The sequence below is a fragment of the Rattus norvegicus genome, chromosome 4 (genome assembly GCF_036323735.1).
Source record: "Rattus norvegicus strain BN/NHsdMcwi chromosome 4, GRCr8, whole genome shotgun sequence".
NCBI classification, from domain to species: Eukaryota; Metazoa; Chordata; class Mammalia; order Rodentia; family Muridae; genus Rattus; species Rattus norvegicus.
Window position 1 is genome coordinate 25,375,944 of NC_086022.1, and position 20,298 is coordinate 25,396,241.

The following is a 20,298-nucleotide window of genomic DNA, read 5'->3' on the forward strand; positions in this document are numbered from 1 at the left end:
TATTTACTCCTTTGTTCCCCACAAGTCAAGATTTTTTCCCTTGAACTGTAGGGGAAAAAGATAATAAACTTCCAGTCAAATAAGAATAAAGAAGCAGTCATGGAAAATATCTACTTCCTGTTTTGTATAAATAGATGTAAGTTTCCCAAACAGTGCTGATTAAAGCTGGGAGAACTGATCTGATGCATGTGAAGATTCATTTCATTTCAAAAATTAAGCTTTAAAGACTTAAAGAGAAATGTCTTTCAGTTCAGTTTGAATATATGTGTAATATATACTAATATATATTATTTATATTTATAACATACTAATGTATATTTTATTAATATATAATTTAAATTATGGTTCTCCACCCTCTGAGCAAACTTTATGTAAATCTATGGCCATTTCTATTTGGACAATGACTTTTCAACTTGTAGTTTTCTGCAATGTATCAAGCAACAGTGAAACTCCTAAATGAAAGAATGATGCAAAGGGTTTCATATATTTAAAAGATGCATCCTCTAGACAAATATGACTCTGCCTTTCACTCTTGAACGTTGGGGTAGGAGTTCATTTTGCTGCCATTCAAAACCGACTCACCAATCATTTATTGTCAGCTAGTATTCTGATTAAAAGCAAGTTACTGGGACATCAGGGTTGCTGAGTGACTCAAGGTAGCTGCTACGAAGCCTGGTTATCTAAGTTCATTACCCAGGGAACACATGGTGAAAGGAAGGAATCAGTTCCCACAACCTATGCCCTGACCACCACCACACAGGCATTGAGACGCACACAAATTACAAATAGATACATGTAATCTTTTAAACAGAAACTTACTACCTGTCCTTCTATTGCCTTCTAAACATGTCTATTTACTTTTCACCTAAGGTCCAAGCTTGGGGAAGACTAAATAAGAATACCCTTGGTGCCCTGGCTCCCAAAACATGCTCATTTCTAATTCCTAAAACCCATGAGTGGTTTGAGGGCAAAGAGACTGGAGCTATGATTCAAAAGTTGACATTAGCCTGGATTGTGGAGTTGACCTCAATGCAGTCATGAGAGGGCAGCAAGCAGGTCAGAGGCAGGAGAAAAAATGCCACAAGACAGCAAAGCTGAGTGATGGGGCTATCACTGCAGATTGCCAGAAGCCTCCCCTATCTGGAAGAAGAAAGATACTGTTCTCCATCCCAGAGGCTTCAGAACAAAAACATAGCCCGACTGACACTCATTCTAGCCGTGGACCCATTTTAGTTGTCTGAACTCTAGAGAAAATACTCATATATGCTCTTGTTTGGTTGATTGGTTTCTTTTTCACCAAATTTGTGCTAACTTATTTAAATGACAATGGAAAGTGATACCTTATGCTGTTAACAGTACAGAGCAACTTCTACGTGCTGCATGGAACCAAAGTGCATCCTTTGCTAGGGCTTGCCTACAGGAATAATGACATGTACACAACTAGAACGAACACACGGAGTTCTTGTAAGGCTCCAAGCACTGTGAGACTTTGCATTTGCTCATTATACTGTCATCCACCTAAGCCTGTGAGTGGGTCTTGTTAAACGCAGGTGACACAACTACAGATTCCAGGGTTGAGTTGTCTGAAACCAAGGCTGCTCGTCTTCACTGCAGGTCTTTTAGGTCTCCTGTTTCTATCCATCTCTTTTCCTGGGGCCTGAGATACCGGTGCTGTGGAGAGAAATGAGTGTGCTATGCCTGGCTCTTACACACTTCTTAAAGGAAGAAGACTTTCAAAGGACTGAATTACAAAGGATAATTTTATCTAATTTGAATTTGAATATCCAAATAAATCTGTCCCTTCTCAAAATAAGAAAGAGAAATGGACACACACACACACACAAACACACACACACAAACACACACACACGAAAAAGAATGATTGGAAACATCTTGAATATAGAAAAATAGTGCAATATTAGTATAAAATTAAAATAGGCTAGAAATTAACTATAAAGAGAATAAAATGTTTAAAACAGCAAAGTAAAATCAATGTTTAGAAAGCTTGAATGACAGAAGTTCAGACCTGATTTGTCAGATGGAAAAATCCTAGGATGATAAGGGGAGCTGGGACAAATGGGAAACGACCTATAACATTGTTTCCATAAAACCAATCTCTCTAAACCCTTAAAATTAAAATTAATTCTAATTGAATTTAACTAATAAAACAACTGAATACCTATTCCAGACTTTTATGTTTATAATTTAGAGGTCATAAGCAAATTTTAGATTATTTCTCACCTACAAAACTGTCAAACTCTTTTTGAAAGTACATTCATTCCTACAAAGAAGTAATTTACTCCATGAGTAATAATGCTGCTGCCCTTAGGAGGGAAAATCCCCTTCTCGGGGTCAGAGACCTAGGGACCGACTGTTACAGCTGTATCTTTGCCTGCCTACAATGTTCCATTAATGCTGATAACTCTGAGGGCAAGTGGTATTATCTCTCCATTTTGTGGATGAAAACTCTGAGTCTAAGGAGGCTTAGAGACATCTACTGATCTGACAGGTATTTGAGGTAAATTTATGTCTATTCAGTGGCTAAAAATAAAACAAGTGGTTTAGCGAAAACACCATTTTTAGCTGTTGTCAAGAGTAGTAAGCATTGCTATTTCTAGGAAGATTTCATGAAATGGGCTCCACCAAAGATCCAGTGGCCACATCTTTTGAAGCCAAGCCCTCGTGAACCTTGCTAAGATAGGAGAAAATCGTTCCTATACCACGATATATTACCAACAGTTAGAGGCCTGTAAAACCTCCTGCAGGGAGGCTTTTGAGGAAATTCTCACTCTACAGCCCTTCTCCATGGCATGGCAGCTCTTTATGCAAAATGTCTTCCTTTTCTTTTTTTAGTGCCTCATAGACTGTTGCACAATTCTACAAATTTCAAGCCCAACTTTTGCAGGACTGGAAAAGATTGTAAATATCTGTTGAAGTGTAAATATCTGATTGAAACAGAAACAAGACTAGTTCCTCATGGGGCAGAACACCTCTGAAGTTCTCTTCAGAACACCAACCCATGGCTGCCTCACCTAGGTGCACTCAGACAAGTCCACTCATAAGATTCCTGTCCTAACTCATATCTTGACCTAAAGTTCACACATGTCTAAAGCTGTTCCACTTTATGAACAAGTTGAAGCCATCTCGTAAAGCAGGACCTCTGGCTAACTCCAAGAGCTGCTGAAGGCCTTAAATTATGGTCACAGGTCAGAGATTGTCAAGTCAAAAATTAAAGTTTAACCATAAAGATGAGTTAAGGAGTAAAATCCCTGCTCATTTGAAGAGGAGAACCTTTGAACCTTGACTTTCTAATTAATTAGGAGAGATGATTCAGAAAGAGAAAATTCATTCAAACCAGGAGGCTATCTTAACAGCAAGAAATATCCCATTTGATTCAGGAAATGTAATACTTGAGCTTACATAAGAAGTTCAGTGAAGGAACTATTAGTCTGAGGGTTTCTCTTCTCTTGTTACCAGTCCCTTTTAAGTCCACACTGAACCAGACTTGATGCATCACTAAGCTGTTTGTTCTTATGGTTTTGTAACTATACTTTAACTTTTACTCTGTGTGTGTGTGTGTGTGTGTGTGTGTTCATGTGTGTGTGTGTGTTCATGTGTGCATACATGCCTATATGTATGTTAGAGGCATAGTGCATTCCACACATGATGTAAAAGGCAGAGGGCACTATGTGACCCCAATTATCTTCTTCCTTGACATGGGTTCCTGGGACCAAACCTGGATCGGGTTTGTGCAGCAAATGTCTTTATCTGTAGAGCTATCACACCAGCCCATTTAATGACTGTTTCTAAAGCCCCAATAGTCTCCCTAACTTAAGTGTATCTACTGCAGAACAAAAAAAAAACATGTTGACAGGAGTTATTAAATAATACTCCTTATATAAAACTAATCACAAGAAACGAGCAGGTTTTACAAAACGCAAAGTACAAAGTAGCTACAGGTATTGCTATTACAAAGAGTTTATACTCTTTTTTAATATTCCTTTGTTTTCAAGATTCCCAACATGTCTTACTTATTCAATAACAGTAATTTGTTTTGTCATGAAGATAAATTTCAGCTCTGATCACAGGCTAAAATATATAACCTACCGAGTACATATCTAGTAAATACAAAAATGACTAAAATGACTTAGAAAGAGTTTAGCTGAGAGCATATTTTATAGTAAAGTTCTATGGCATGAGATGAAGAGAGTTCACTTCCCAGGGGTTATTATATACTAATATCATTCTTTAATATCATCATGGTGCTGGACAACATAAAAGCATATTCTCTACCCATATTGACTTGTAAGTTTTGTTAATGCCTCCGAGAATGTCTTCTCTACAAAGCTCTCTGATTGATGGGTCATTTAGAGGGTAGGAAGCTAGATAAACCACACTAGGCTTGAAGGCATTCACTTCATGAATACAGCAAATTTACAGTGTCAGAATGTTGGCCCAGAGATATTTCCAACACATCGAAAGCAGATCTGTCAGGGGGCTTCTTGAACATCCTCAAGAAACTGGTGTAAAATGTCAGGATGTCATTTTATTGATTTGCAACAAAAACGAAAATGTCTTTAGATGATAATAATACCTATGTCGGTATAACGAACCTGAATGCTACTCTCCACATAGGCCCAAACAGGAAGCCTATTTATAATTAGAAAATGATTTGGAAAGCATGAAATTGCAAATAAAGGCGTTAGTTAAACTAGGGGAATTCATTAAGAGGCATATTTCTGATGACTTTCCAAGAGGCCTTTGGTTCCTGGCAATGTGTGCTCTCTGAGAGATTTCTTCTCTGATCTTTAATTGAGGAAAACTAGAACCCACAATCTTACTTTTAAAATTCTTGGAGAACCCTTATCCCCCACCCGCTACTACTAACCATGACTTTAATTTTCCAGTTTAATTTGTACTGTGGTTTAATTAGTAGCCTTGGTTCTGCCTTGGAAAGCATGTCTACTTTTCTCAGTCTGAATAAAAATTGCCATACACTAGTGAAATCAGACAGTTATTTGTGTCTCAATATCTTGACATGGGATGTGGTTATGCTAGCTAAAATATGGAGTGCTGTGCAATGCTAGACCCTTTGCCTGATGTTTTGCACAAATTAATTGGCATTTCTACAAAAATGTAGTGTGGTTGTGTAACTTCACGTGTTTTGCTTCTGCTGTCACACATATTCTTGGTGGCTAGAAATCCTAGATGTTGATACTTTAAGATCCATAATTTGAATAATATATAAAATGGATTATAATAGCATCATTATTCATTTATTTTTATTACTTTAAATAGATTTCAACCTGAGATTAATTAAACTTAATCGTTTCAGTAATAAATTTATTTCAATTCAAATAGTCACACTTCAGAATGTTCAGAACTCCAAAAGGAATCCAAACTATTATCTACAGTTAAAATCCGTTATCCAGGATTAAGTTGGAAACATAGATTTTCATTAACTCTGTTTTCCATAATCACTAGAAGCATAGTATAAAACTAAAGATAATAAAAAATTAAGACAATGTGCACTTTTAAAGCATTTCAATGTTATTATTTTGTAATGCCACATGTAATAACTAATAAATATTATAGTAGCCAAAAACTGCTAATCCATTAGGTTAAAAATAAAATTTTACTGCAGATGAAAAATGGTCCCCAGGAATAAATTTAGGGACCTCAAAACTTTGATCCTGAGACAAATTTCCACAGACAGAGATGACAGCAGTGAGAGGCCTGGGAGGCTTCTGTCTTCCATCTTGAAGGTTAAGGCAGTTCAAGGTTAGGTGTATTATTTATTACTCCTAAAATTTCCTCTCTTTTATTTTCAGTATAGTGTGCTTCCTTTATTTTAACTCCCCTTGGGTTACTCACAATTTGCACAACTTTTTTTTTAATCATGGACATTTGAATGCTTATAACCTATTCCACAAAGAAGCAATACCCAACCGGAGCCACTCAAACTTGTTGACATTGCAATTTGAGAAACGTAAATTTTGAGAAGAACAAAACATCAAATTGTATATCTGAAAATTTTATTCAATTTATAAGACCAACCATTTATTCTTAATAAGTATAAGCTAAAATGCCAACTAAGGTTTCCCTGAACATATATATATATACATATATATATATATATATGATTAAAATTTATAATGATCTTGCTAAACCTATTGATCTGTGTCTGTGATCCCAGCACCTGTGAACTGGAGCAAAAGGATCATTTGTTACTAATTTGAAGACAGTCTGTGCTATAATATGAGGCTCTGTCTGAGAAAAGAAAGGCCTTTGCTCACTTACCAATTTCTCATTGAGCATGATTGTCACATTGGACCTTGTAGGAATATTTATAAATATGAGAGTCATTTTCTACTTTGTCCCACTAAATAAAGCAACAGTAAGTATGTAAAAGAGAGTTAGTGTGTTGTCCAAGATGGACATAACCAGGAGTGCTTGCAGAGGCAGTACAACGGCTATGTTTCCCCCAAGAAGCCTGTTTTGCCATTCTTATTCTATTAAGGAAGCAATCATGAAGTTGATCTGGGTCCAGCTAACTGTAAGCCATGTAGCATGTAACTGTAAAATCAAAAGAGACACATCGCTGTCTGGATTCTCTTTGGGGGAGTCTCTCAGTTTGTTGCATCCTTCCTGGACTGGTACATTATTGCCCTGTGGATCATTGGTTGATGAGATTGGTTAGTGATGTCTACATCCCTCCATCCATTGCTGTTTTGGCTAATGATGTCTACACCTCTCCATCTCTTCCTGTGCCCTGCCTTCCATTTTTTGGAGGGCAGAATAAATAAGGTTCCAGAATGAAGTCTTAAATTGGGCATTCTTAAGCAGCTCAAATTATTGCTAGACACCCCAACATGTAAGCTTTTAAGGTCTATTTGCACATATGGGAAAACAAAGTTAACACATTTTCAAGAATCTAACTTACTAAAATTGCATTTAAGGGTATATGACTCATATTCTAAAGCTCAGCTTTGGATCCCCTGAAAGATTCAATTATCATCCCCTTATGCAATTTCAACACAAAATTCAACCATCTCGACACTGTTTGTAGAAGACAGGCAAACGAGCAAGAGGATCTATTTTCAGCCTACTCCTCTTTCTTCCTTTTCTTCTGCACTTTTTTTGTTGTTGTTTTCTTTTTAACCACAGTATTTAGCCCTGGAAAAACACATGGGTATTTGACAGATTTATCACTGATGAGGTTTATTGGCTTAAACAGAGGTTAACAACACAATGGCAGAGCCTATGCTGTGATTCTATATGTCAAAAGCAACATAGATAAAAATATTAGGGTTATTCCACAGGAGGAAAAGAAAGCAAAATAGACATAAAAGAGACCAACAGTCCATTTCAAGTCCTAAGAGATGACTTCCCACAAGCTGTGTAAACTTTCTTTCGTTAAACAAATCCTCCTACAGAGATTTTGTTTTTATGTTCTGGGGACAAACAGTATTGGTCACCTGTGGTTTCTCTCACAATGAGAGAGACACGATTTCCATTTTTCTCAGATGAATGACTTAAGAATATATTTTTGGAATCTGAACGTTTCCCGTGTCAATGGCTTTCTAAAAAGTGACCTAAGCTTTGTAATTAAACCTAATTTTAGACTAAAGCACAAATTCAAAAGCCAATTACCCAAAATTCCATGATTTTTTTCTTTTCTTTCTTTTTTTTTTTTGATAGCAAAGAGCCTTTTCACAAATTCTTTTAATACAATACGTGTTTAAATTTGTGGGAGAAGCTGCACAGAAAGGGGCAGTGAGAGAGGTTCATGGGATTCAGCATCCTGAGAACTTCCGGAAAACAGTCTTCTGTTTATTTATTTAGCCATAGAGGAAATTGAACATGCTGGGCAAGCACTCCACTTACTAAGCTATGCCCAAGCTTTTTTTTATTTTGAGGGAATAAAAATAAGCTGACACTAAGGTGTCAGGTTGGCCTTGAACTTACTCTGTAGCTCAGGATGGCCTCACCCTTTTTGTCTTTCTACCTCAGCTTCTAAGAATCATGATTAGAGGTCAGCATCCCCATGCACGGCCTGAGAGAACATTCTAGAAATTCAATCTCAGGTAAAGAAGAAGGAGATAGGATCAAGAGGAAAAGAAATATTTGCAGCTAATATCTGCTCTAGCTTGGTTTTCCATTGCTGTGATAACCACCAAAGCTAAAAACCAACTTGGGAAACAGGGATTCTTTCATCATGCACTTCAAGGCCATAGTCCATCTACGAGTAAAAGTCAGCCATTAACTCAAGGCAGGAACCTAGAGGCAGGAAGCATGAAGGGAAGCCGCATACGTACTTTTCCCCTGCCTGATACGGAGCTTGCTTTCTTACACAGCCCAGACCCATCTACCAAAGGGTGTTATCCCACAAAGTGAATTGAAACCTCTTGTATCAGTTAGAAGGAAAGAAAGATGCCCCACAGACATGACCACAGCCCAGTCTGAATTGTTCAACTGAGGTTCTCTCTCATAAGGGAACTTGAGTTTGTTTCAAAGTTCACAGCAAAACTGACCATGACAACGTCCTAGAAGCAGCTTACGTTCAAGGGAGATGGAAATTCTGAAGAATGTATCCATATTTACTATGACTGCAACACTAAGTTCAAAAGAAGCCACATGGCAGTAAAACCAGCATCATGCACTTAGTTAAACTTGCTTGCTTAGTTCAGTAATCATGCTACAGTATTCCTAACATGATTGTGTCTGTTTAACTTGCCTCCTATTTTTATATGCACCTGGTCTTTTCTCAAATATCTTCTATTCTGGAAAGTCTTCCTCAAACTTTAATTTGAAACTGAGAAACACTGACCCCTAGAAGTTTAGATGATAGGTTTAAAGACTCCTTGCTTGGGAAGAGTGAGACCTTCTGCCTGCTTCTCCCCTGTGCTGAACAGAGGGAAATGTTATTTGGAGATTATGTAATGCTCGTCTTCTGTATTACAATTGCCAGAAGATGGGAAGGCAAATTTTCACTTAGTTCTTTAGGAATGTGCGTTCATTTCTTCATCCCCTCTGCCTTTGACTACACTGAGGCTCAGCCAAGTGGAATGATTCATCAGGAAATACACTGCAAGTTGACAGCGTGTCAGAAAATCACAGTTCCATTGAATGTATTGAACAGAAACACATAACTTCATCAGTTCTTTTTAACTGAAGCAGACAAATGAAACAGGAGAAATCCTTTTGTATCTTTTAAAGAGACCCTTTCTAAACTCAGCCTATCATAAAAGACGCCAGATATATGTGCCCAGTTATATTTAAGGTGAGAGAAAAACTTCAGCTATATTAAATGACCTGCACAAACATATGAACATACATAAATATGAAAATATAATAATACCACTAAAAATTTTGCATGTCTCCGTTTACAAAGGTATATTACTATCTCCCTTATCATTGGTCTTAATTCATCATCTTTCTAGTTAGTTCAAATAGTGATTGTGGAATTCTATGTATTCTCTTACTGTCTGCTAAGAATTTACATGGTGGCTTCACTAGGCAACAAAGCCAAGTGTTTTCAGACTATATGTAAATAAAAAGTGCTACAAGATTGCTCGTTTCTTCATGGGTGCCAGAATATATTTTTAAACTGAATCATTTCAGTGGTGCAAATTAATAAGAAATGCAGATAATTTATTGTTAAATTTTTATTTGATCACTTTGGAGTAGACTGTATAAATATCACTGTAATGAATTCACCGAAATATATTCATGATAATCAGAAACAACAGCAGGAATATTGTTCGATTATCACCCGAAGAGTTCCTTAAATGTAACACTGGGTGCTGAAATAAACCCTCTATTCTGATGCATTTTTATTAGGAACCAGAACATTTCACACCCTCTCTTGTAAGGTCAGATGTACATGGTGATCTTAAATACTGCTCACAATTCTGACAAAAAAGCAATGTCAGATATCTGAAAATTCGCAATATACCAAAAAACGGAAAAACCCTCAGTGTTTTTTATTCATCTTTAATCAACTCAATATTAATTTCATGAATTTTACCCCTAGGGGATTGTGGTTGCTATAGCTCTTCCCATGAAAAATCTTTGCTTTTGCAAACTGATAATTAATTCTTACACCTTGAAAATCTGAAAAGCCGAGACCTCTTAATATATTCACGTGGAAATTAACATTCTTTTCTACTATTCCTTTGAAATTCCTTCAGAGATTAACTCTCCTCATGTAGTTCACACAATATCAAACATCCACTAGTACAGTTTCCTTTTCTCTGGATTCTCAAAGGCTTGGATTTAGAGACACTTCAAGTATGTAAAACTATAAAAAGCAAGTCAATCAATGTTAACTGTAAGACAATTTCTTCTGTCTTGAGAAAAAATATTGAATATGTTGTTAGGGTAAACTGTCATTGGCATGTTTTCTAGGGGGAGAGTTAGTTCAACCTCCTACATATAAAGCATATTTATGAAATCAAAATAGAGGCATTTACTCAAAGAACTTCGTTACTGTAATACAGTTCATTTTTATTAGACCATAGAATCTGGTAGTTGACTCCAAACTATCAATGAGTGTCACAAAGGACTGCAATTGGACACTGCCAACAGCTGCCTTTTGCCTTCCTCCTTCCTTCTTTCTTTTAAATTGTCTTGCCTTTTTCTTTCAATGTCATTTATTTTTCAATCTTTGGACCATTTATTTTCCCATTAAAGTGAAACACAAAGAATGACTTTCATTACATCTCAGAGTAGTGAAGTGCTGGTCGATTGACACCATAATGTGGGTTCTCTCATTGGAGAAGTGAGAGTCCTCTCTGGTTTCCATCTTTGAGACAGACTCTTCACAATGGATAAGTGATTGGAAAATCAAACAGGTATTACGGGCATTTTGTTGAAAGAGGAAGCTAAAATGGCAGATGGTCTAAGGCTCTCTATGCGCTCAGCAGTGAACACGGACACACAGTACTCTTAAAGATGAATGAGTACTTATCAAGTCTGGTGATGAAAATAAAACCCTTATCTTTCCCTTTATTTTAATCCATCATTCTGAAATCACTCATTTATATCAAATAAAGTCAGAACCTAAAATAAGCAGAAATTATTTGATTGCGTTGCATGAGTTTTATAAGAATACTATACCGACAGGCTCACAGAAGACATATATAAACTCATGGATCTTAACTACCTCTTTTTTTATGATCTTGCCTCTAAGATCTGGGGATTATAAACTATTTTAAAAGTATTTTGATGGGGTTTATTAAAATATAAACTTGAAGATAATTCCACAAAAAGGTAAGGACAATCACACAAATGTACTCTAAATCCTTCCAGGGCATCTGAAGGTTGTCTACCAAGAATGACAGAAGGGAGCCTTTGTTTATACAGATCTATATTGTATTGCAACCTCCGAAGAAAAATGAGATTTACAGCAAGAGGGAACTTACAGTAAACTCACTGAAACACTAGCCTTTTTACTGTTTCAACAATTCTACTATCCAAATATGTTGTGACTTTCTTTTACTCTTGAAGGTAAAGGCACTCTTTGGGGTTTAATTCACAGGGAAGGCTCAGGTAAAAGATGAGTACTATCTGGTATAGGCCAAAAATGAAAGACTCTACAGAGATCAGTATGCAGATGGACAGAAAGGAAAATCATGAATTAAGTAGAAGAGAAACATAGGAATGTAGCATTGAGAAAGCACAGGTCTCACCTGGCCACGTATGGACTAATGACCAAGTACACTACAGTTAGAGGGCAGATTAATTAGAGGTCACGCAAGTACACCAGGCCCATGATCTTGATCTAGGGATCTTGATCATAAGCCAATTAACACATGAATTGATTTTAATAATTGTTCTTTAATTTTTAGACATTAGCATTATGAAAAGGAAATAGTTTTGCAATTCCTAACGTTGCTATGCTAACAAAGCGAGTAGCTTCATGCTTTGTATTCCCTTCTAGAGACTTGTCCATATGGCTGAATATTTTTACTTAGAAGCTGTTATACAATTTTGCACTCAGAATTTTTTCACTGATTCTAACTTCGAACATGTCTCTGTTGCTTTTTTAAGTCTTCTTTGAGGAAATGTACTTCCCTAGAAGACAGAATTAGCGCTATAGCAAGACTATCTAAAAACAGAATATTTCTTGATAAGGTTTTATAAACATACTTCTTTGGAAAATCCATAAGTATCCCCACCTACTCCATATCGTGAGTATCCCCACAACATCCCTCATAACAATATGCTGTCTCTCTCCCTGTCCACTTCCACCTTCGCTCTACTCACGTATCAGATTGCCCCAATTTATCTTCGTCTTATTTCACACTTTTAGAAAATTGGTTTAAATGAAACTATCCACTGCTTCTTTTGCCATGAGGCTGCAGGCAATCTGCTTAACTTCTCTGAAAAGTTTAGTTCAGTCCCCTATACCATAAACATAGCAACAATAATCTTCTCATAATATCAGTGATGAATTAAGGATAGTATCACGAGAGGCAATGTTTATTGTAAGTGAGAGTACAGACATTGGAACCATTCTCCCTGAGTTCAAACCCTCGTCCTACTCTTGGCTTTGGGACCTGGGTCAAATTACGTAGCATCATCTTGCTTTACAAGGTCAGTGGATGATGGGGAACAAAGGAGCAAAGTAAACCAGCTTGGAACTATGTCCACAGCGGAAAAACCACCTATTGTTTTCTCTGATTAGTATAGTATCTGGATCATGGCGAACAGCTAGTGAGAGGTTGGAAATTCAAACATCATACTTAAGTACCTCTAATAATAAGTGCCTTTGTTTTACTGAGCCTGGATGATATGCAGCTAGTTTAATTACTAACGAGTTACATACAGGTGGTGATAAAGCTCAGGAGGAGAGAGCTAGAATATTGAGACTTGGGTTACAGAAGAAGGAAAGAAGTACGGAGGGAGAATAGGGAAGGAAAGGAGGGAAGAAGAAAATTGTATGTTTGCCAAGTGCCAGACATTGTTTTGAGCATTTTTAAGTTGCATAAGAACCCTAGGAAATAGTTACTGTCGTCATTCTTATATGAAAAACAAGAAATATGAAGTGCATAGAAAAATTGTAGTTAACCTGCTGCAACCAGGAGACCCTAACCAATGTGATAGCTGAGATTAGAAATCACTCAGATTATCTGACTCGGGAGCTCGCACTCCCCAGCATGGCACTGTGTGCTTTTCCAGAAGGGAAAACATTCATCCCATAGGCCCTTTTCTAACTCAGTCTTCCGGGCGACATGCCAAGCACCATAAGCCCCCTTCTTGACACTTGAACAATCTATGGGAACAAGGTCTATAAACATTCAGGATCCATGCTCAGTGGTCTCTCTGATTTGTGTCAGCAATCATCCCACCCACACCCTACAGTGGCCACACACAAATCCCTAACAGTTCAGGCTGTGACTGGGAAACTCCAAAAACAGAAGGCAGATGAGAAGCAGCAGGGAGTTTTGTCCATGAATGTCCTCACACAAGAATCTAAATGCTGATTGAGGGCACGCTGCCCTCATTGCTGAAGAAACCAGCTCCTGCTGGCAGGAAGTTCTGCATTAGCAGCAAGCACTGAAAAGAAGGCGGGGATCTTTGCCAGCTGGGAATAGACATCTGGCAGGGGATCAGAGGGACCCCCACATCAACTAATCCAACCCGAGCTGGGCTTAAGCACATTTCCCATCAGTGATATGCAAGAGCCTACTGAGTCCACTAGTAGAACAGAACTGAAGAATTTTACTTAGAAGCAGTTGGTTTCAAAATAATGAGGACACGGCTCTTCAATGTGCATCATTAGGAAGGTCTCTTGAGCAGAACCTCACTGAGGCTGGACATGATGGAGCCTGAGCCTACCTTCAGAGTTGAAAGACTTGGATTAACTGGGTTCAGTTTCGGGCTTTGTCTCCTTGGATGCAAAAACGCAATGGAATCGCTTGACAAATATCTAAGTGGCTACCCATCAGCCAAACTTACACATACACATACACTCACATGCATGCATGCACGCACACACAAAAACAATTTCCTCATTTTTTAATCTGATTTATCTTAAAAAATTATATAGAGGTAACTTGACTTTGACATCTAAATCATAACCTCTATATAACAAGTTCTCACTTTGCATTTATAGTCAGAGTAGCCCTAAGCTCAGATTTCCCAGTACTGTAGTTCAAGTACAGTTAAGCTAGGTGGTACATTCACAATTCATAAGTTTTTATCCCAGCTGTAATGTATGTCCTAGGGTTTTCTAGTTACTCCAATCCCCTGCCTTGTTACAGTCCAGTGACTTCCCGGCTCTACCCTGAGGCAATTCAGCAGCGAGCTTCCCCGGTCAAATGTTCCCCATCCCCATTTTTAAAGCATATTGTTATTGTTTTTGCTTGCTTTTTGTGAATTATCTATTTACAAACAAAGTCTCATTATGTCACCCAGCTTGCTGTGAGCTTGCTGCATAGCCCAAGGTAAATTTGGTTTCATAATCCCCCTGCCTCAACCCTCTGAAAGCCATCCTTCTAACTCATTAGTTCCTGTATCCACCTTGCAGACTATCTCATCATGAATGATCACGAAAGCTGCTTCTGAGCCTTGGCCTGATGAGTTTTATTCTCTGCCCTGCCTGCCCAGTCCTCCTATTATTAGCTTTGTATGCCCCATTAATTTCCACATGCCCTCAACCTCAGATAAAAACAAAACAAAAACAGACGACCCATCCTGTTACCATCCAAAGCCAAAGTGATGCTTCACTGGTGAACCAAACAGAGCCAGCTGCCCTGTCGTCTCTAAAGGACACCTCAGATCCTCTCAAAGCAACTCACAATTGACAGCCTTGTTTCCAATTTCTCTCAGAGGTTCAACTGGGATCTTAAAATGATGTCATATTAGTACATATAAAGCTCAAGGGCTCTGAAGATGCAGGGATGCAGATAGAAAAGAAATGGCACTTCTGAGTTTTTCCTCAATGTCTGTAACTGAAAGGCCTTGGAGTAGAGGAGGGCATGTGAAAGCTGAATTCTTGTAGCTCGCTTTGAGAACACAACCTTTTCCCTGTTGGTTTTAATGGCGGACAAAGAATGGAGAGAGTCTTTCTGAAGAACCAGCATTGTAGAATAACAAACTTTTAGGAAATGGAATCAGTATTTCACAGTATCTTGAAATTTTTAAAATAAATTCATTTTAAATGATTATTTTCGTCCACTGAAAGCCAACTTTAGGTGCCTTTTTCTCAGAATTGTACAATGACATGAGACCACTAGTGGTGTAACTGCTTTATCGTTGAGTGTTTAAAACCTTACTCCTTTTATTTTTCACAACACAAATATACTGATTAAAATGTAATTAATACCCTCAGCTTACTTCCTCTTGTAGCTTCTAGTGTCCAGCAAACTGGTTAGTAGGCCTCTTAACAACGTAGTTCAAGCTCTAGATGCCAAATTGTCTGGCTGTCAGTACAATTCTTCAAATTATTTTTTTAAATATTGAAGTATAAATGGATAATTGTATTGGAGTTGTATTGGAATTAAACACTTGGATTTCACATTTTATGTTCATATTTACTAAGAAGTTGGGTAGTCAAAAATGATTTAAAATAATGACAAAGTACAAAAACTTAGATAAATTAACTAAAACATGTAGTGAAATGCTTTTTTGTTGTTTATTTGTTTGAATTTATATTATTATTACTTTTTCTGTTTTTCTTTATTTTTTTACACTCCAGATTTTATTCCTCTCCTAGTCCACGATCTGACTTCTCCACATACCAGACCTCCTCCCCCAACACCTATATCCAGTAGGATGTTCCTACCCAACACATCCCATTAGACCTCTAAACTACCTTGGGATTCCTGTCTCTTGAGGGTTAGGTGTATCTTCTCTGAATGAACATAGATTCAGCAGTCCTCTGCTGTATATGTGTTGGAGGCCTCATCTCAGCTGGTGTATGCTGCCTGGTTGGTGATCGAGTGTCTGAGAGATCACAGTAATCCAGATTAATTGAGACTGATGGTCCCCTACAGGGTTGCTCTCCTCCTCAGGTTCTTCCAACTTTTCCCTAATTCAACTACAGGGTCAGCAGCTTCTGTTCATTGGTTGGGTGTAAAATCTGCGTCTGACTCTTTCAGCTGCTTGTTGGGTCTTTTGGAGAGCAGTCATGTTAGGTCTCATTTTGTGTGCACTCCATAACCTCAGTAATGGTGTCATACCTTGGGGCCTCCCCTTGAGCTGGATCCCACTTTGGGCTGTAGCTGGACCTTCTTTTCCTCAGGCTCTTCTCCATCTCCATCCCTGCAGTTTTTTTCAGATAAGGACAATTATGGGTCAGAGTTTTGACTGTGAGATAGCAACCCCACCCCTCACTTAATGCTCTATCTTTCTGCTGGAGGTGGGTTCTACAAGTTCCCTCTCCCCACTATAGGGCATTTCATCTAGGGTCCCTCCCTTTGAGTCCTGAGAGTCTCTCACCTCCCAGGTCTCTGGTACAATCTGGACATCCTCCCAACCTCTACCTCCCGATGTTGCCTATTTCCATTCTTTCTGCTGGCCCTCAGGTCTTCAGTCCTTTTCCCCCACCTAATACCAGATCATATTTCCCTCTCCACCCCTATCCATTTTCCATTCCAGGACCCTCCCTCCCCCTTTTGGTTATTTTCTTCTCCCCCACCTCCAAGTGGGACTGAACTGACCTCGTTTGAGCCCTTCAGCTTGTTGATTTTTTGGAATTATATGGAGTATATCTTGGGTATTCTGTACTTTTTTCGTTTTGCTAATATCCACTTTTTAATGAGTATATACCATGCATATCCTTTTCAGTCTGAGTTACCTCACTCAGGGCGATATTTTCTAGTTCCATCCATTTGTCTGCAAAGCTCAGGATGTCCTCATTCGTAATACCTGAGTAGTATTCCATTGTGTAAATGAGCCACATTTTCTGTATCCATTCTTCTGTCATGGGACATCAGCGATTCCAGCTTCTGGCTGTCACAAATAAGGCTGCTATGAACATAGTGAAACATGCCTCTGTGGCATTGTGTGGCATCTTTTGGCTATATTCCCAAGAGTAGTATTGCTGGGTCTATTTCCAATTTTCTGAGGAACCTCCAAATTGATTTCCAGAGTGGTTGTACCAGTTGGCAATTCCACCAACAGTGGAGGAGTGTTCCTCTTTTTCCACATCCTCCCAAACATGTGTTTTCAACTGAGGTTTTGATCTTAGCCATTCTGATTGGTGTAAAGTAGACTCTCAGAGTTGTCTTGATTTGCATTTCTCTGATCACTAAGGACTTTGAACATTTCTGTAGGTGCTTGTCAGCCATTCAAGATTCCACTGTTGTGAGTTCTCAGTTAAGTTCTATACCCATGTTTGATTGGGTTGTTTGGTTTTTGGTGGTTGGCTTCTTGAGTTACCTCTCTATTGGACATGGAATTAGTGAAGTTTTCCCAATCTATAGGTTGCTGCTTTATCTTATTGACTATGCCCTTTGCTTGCAGAAGCTTTCCAGTTTCATGAGCTCCCATTTTTCAATTCTTGATCTTAAAGTGTGAGCCATTGGAGTTCTATTCAGGAAAATTCCCTCTATGCCAATAAGTTCAAGGATCTTTCCAACTTTCTCTTCTATTAGATTCAGTCTATCTTGTTTTATGTTGAGGTTCTTGATCCACTTGGACTTGAACTTTGTGTAAGTTGACAAATATGGATATATATTTCATTTTTCTACATGCAGACCGTTAGTTCAACCAGCACCATTTATTGAAGATGCTTTCCTCTTTTCCATTGTATATTTTTGGCTTCTTTGTCAAAGAGCAAGTGTCCCTAAGTGTGTGGTTTTATTTCTGGGTCTTCAACTCTATTCCATTGATCAACCTGTCTATCTCTGTACCAATATCATGCGGTTTTTATCACTGTTGCTCTGTAGTAGAGCTTGAGGTCAGAGATGGTGATTTATTTTTCAGAATTGGGTTTGCTATTCTGTGTTTTTTGCTTTTCCAGATAAATTTGAGAATTGCTTTTTCCATGTCTTTAAAGAATTGTCTTGGGATTTTGATGGGGTTTGCATTGAATCTGTAGATTGCCTTTAGTAGGGTGGCCATTTTGACTATGTTAATTCTGCCAATCCATCAGTATGGGAGATCTCTCCATTTTCTGAGATCCTCTTTGATTTCTTTCTTGAGAGACTTGACGTTATTGTCTTGTAGATCTTTCACTTGCTTGGTTAGAGTCACCAAGGTATTTTATATTATTTGTGGCTCTTGTGAAGGGAGTTGTTTCCCTAATTTCTTTCTCAACCTGTTTATCATTTGTATAAGGGAAGGCTATTATTTATTTGAGTTAATTTTATATCCGGCTACTTTGCTGAAGATTTTTATCAGCTGGAGAAGTTCTTTGGTAGAATTTAAGGGGTCGCTTATGCATATTATCATATCATCTACAAATAGGGATACCTGTATTTCTTTTTTGCCAATTTATATCCCCTTGATCTCTTTTTGTTGTCTTATTGTTCTAACTAGCACTTTGTGTACTGTATTGAATAGATATGGGGAGAGTGGGTATCCTTGTTCCCAATTTTAGTGGTCTCGCTTCAAGTATCTCATCATTTAATTTGATATTGGCTGTTAGTTTGCAGTAAATTGTTTTTATTATGTTTAGGTATGGGCCTTGAATTCCTGATCTCTTCAATACTTTTAACATGAAGGGGTGTTGTATTTTGTCTAATGCCTTTTCTGCATCTAAGGAGATGATCGTGTGATTTTTTTCTTTGAGTTTGTTTATATGGTAGATTACATTAATAGATTTTCATATATTGAACCAACCTTGCATCCCTGGGATGAAGCCTACTTGATCATGGTGAACGATAGTTTTGATGTGTTCTTGGATTCAGTTTGCAAGAATTTTATTGAGTATTTTTGCACCGATATTCATAAGCAAGGTTGATCTGGTTCTCATTTTGGTTGAGTCCTTGTGTGGTTTAGGTATCAGAGTTATTGTGGCTTCCTAGAATGAATTAGGTAGTGTTCCTTCTGTTTCTATCTTATGGAATAGTTTGAGGAATACTGGTATCAGGTCTTCTTTGAAGGTCAGACAGAATTCTGTACTTAAACCATATGTCCCTAGGCTTTTTTTTTTGTATGGGAGATTTTGAATGACTTCTTCTATTGCCTTATTGGATATTGGCCTACTTAGATAGTTTACCTGCTCGTAATTTAACTTTGGTATGTGGTATCTGTCAAGAAAACATCCATTTCATCTAGCTTTTCCAGTTTTGTTGAGTATAGTCTTTTGTAGTAGGATCTGATGATTTTTTGAATTTTCTCCTTTCTGTTGTCATGTTTCCCTTTTCATTCCTGGTTTTGTTAATTTGGATACTGCCTGTAGGTCCTTTAGTTAGTTTAGGGGTTTATTGCTCTTGTTGATTCTCTCTAAGAATCAGCTTTTGGTTTTGTTGATTCTTTGTATTATTCTCTTTGTTTCTAGTTGATTGATTCCCAGCCCTGAGTTAGACTATTTTCTGCCTTCTACTCCTCTTGGGTGAGTTTGCTTCTTTTTGTTCTAGAGCTCTCAAGTGTGCTATTAAGTTACTAGTGTAAGATCTCTTCAGTTGTTTTCTCAGGGCACTTATTGCTTTGAAATTCCCTCTTAGCACTGCTTTTATTGTATCACATAAGTTTGGATATGATGTGTCACCATTTTCATTAAATTCCAGGAAGTCTTTAACTTCTTTCTTTATTTCTTCTCTGACCAGGATATCATTGAGTAGAGCATTGTTCAGTTTCCATGTGTAGGTGGGCTTTCTGTTGTTTTTGCTCTTATTGAATACCAGCCTTGTGCTATGGTGGTCTGATAGGATGTATGGGATTATTTCAATCTTCTTGTGTTGGTTGAAGGTTGTTTTGTGACCAATTATATGATCTATTTTGAAGAAGGTACCATGAAGTACTGAGAAAAAGGTGTATTCTTTTGTTTTAGGGTGAAATGTTCTGCAGATACCTGTTAAATCCATTTGTTCCATAACCTCTAAGAGTTTTACTGTGTCTCTGTTTAGTTTCTGTTTCAATGACCTGTCCATTGTTGAAAGTAGGGTATTGAAGTCTCCCACTATTATTGTCAATAATAGTGTCAATGTGTGCTTTGAGCTTTAGTAAAGTTCCTTCTATGAATGTGGTTGCACTTGCATTTGGGACATAGATGTTCAGAAATGAGGCTTTCTATTGGTAGATATTCCATTTGATGAATATGAAATATCCTTCCTCATGACATTTGATAACTTTTGGTGAAAGACTATTTTATTGGATATTAGGTTCACAACTTCAGCTTGT

The 20,298-nt window shown here is 37.7% G+C and overlaps 1 protein-coding gene across 11 annotated transcripts in view; it reads left to right on the plus strand.

The window, feature by feature from the left end:
* The window catches only part of Grm3 (glutamate metabotropic receptor 3), a 281,504-nt gene that overhangs the window by 56,726 nt on the left and 204,480 nt on the right, over positions 1-20,298 (plus strand). For 2 of the 11 annotated variants that reach the window (XM_039107010.2, XM_063285521.1), the window contains exon 2: positions 19,457-19,510. The exons of the other annotated variants lie outside the window; for them this stretch is intronic. The gene's annotated coding sequence lies outside the window, so the exon portion shown is untranslated. The remainder of the gene's footprint in view (positions 1-19,456; positions 19,511-20,298) is intronic. 11 annotated transcript variants of the gene reach the window in all.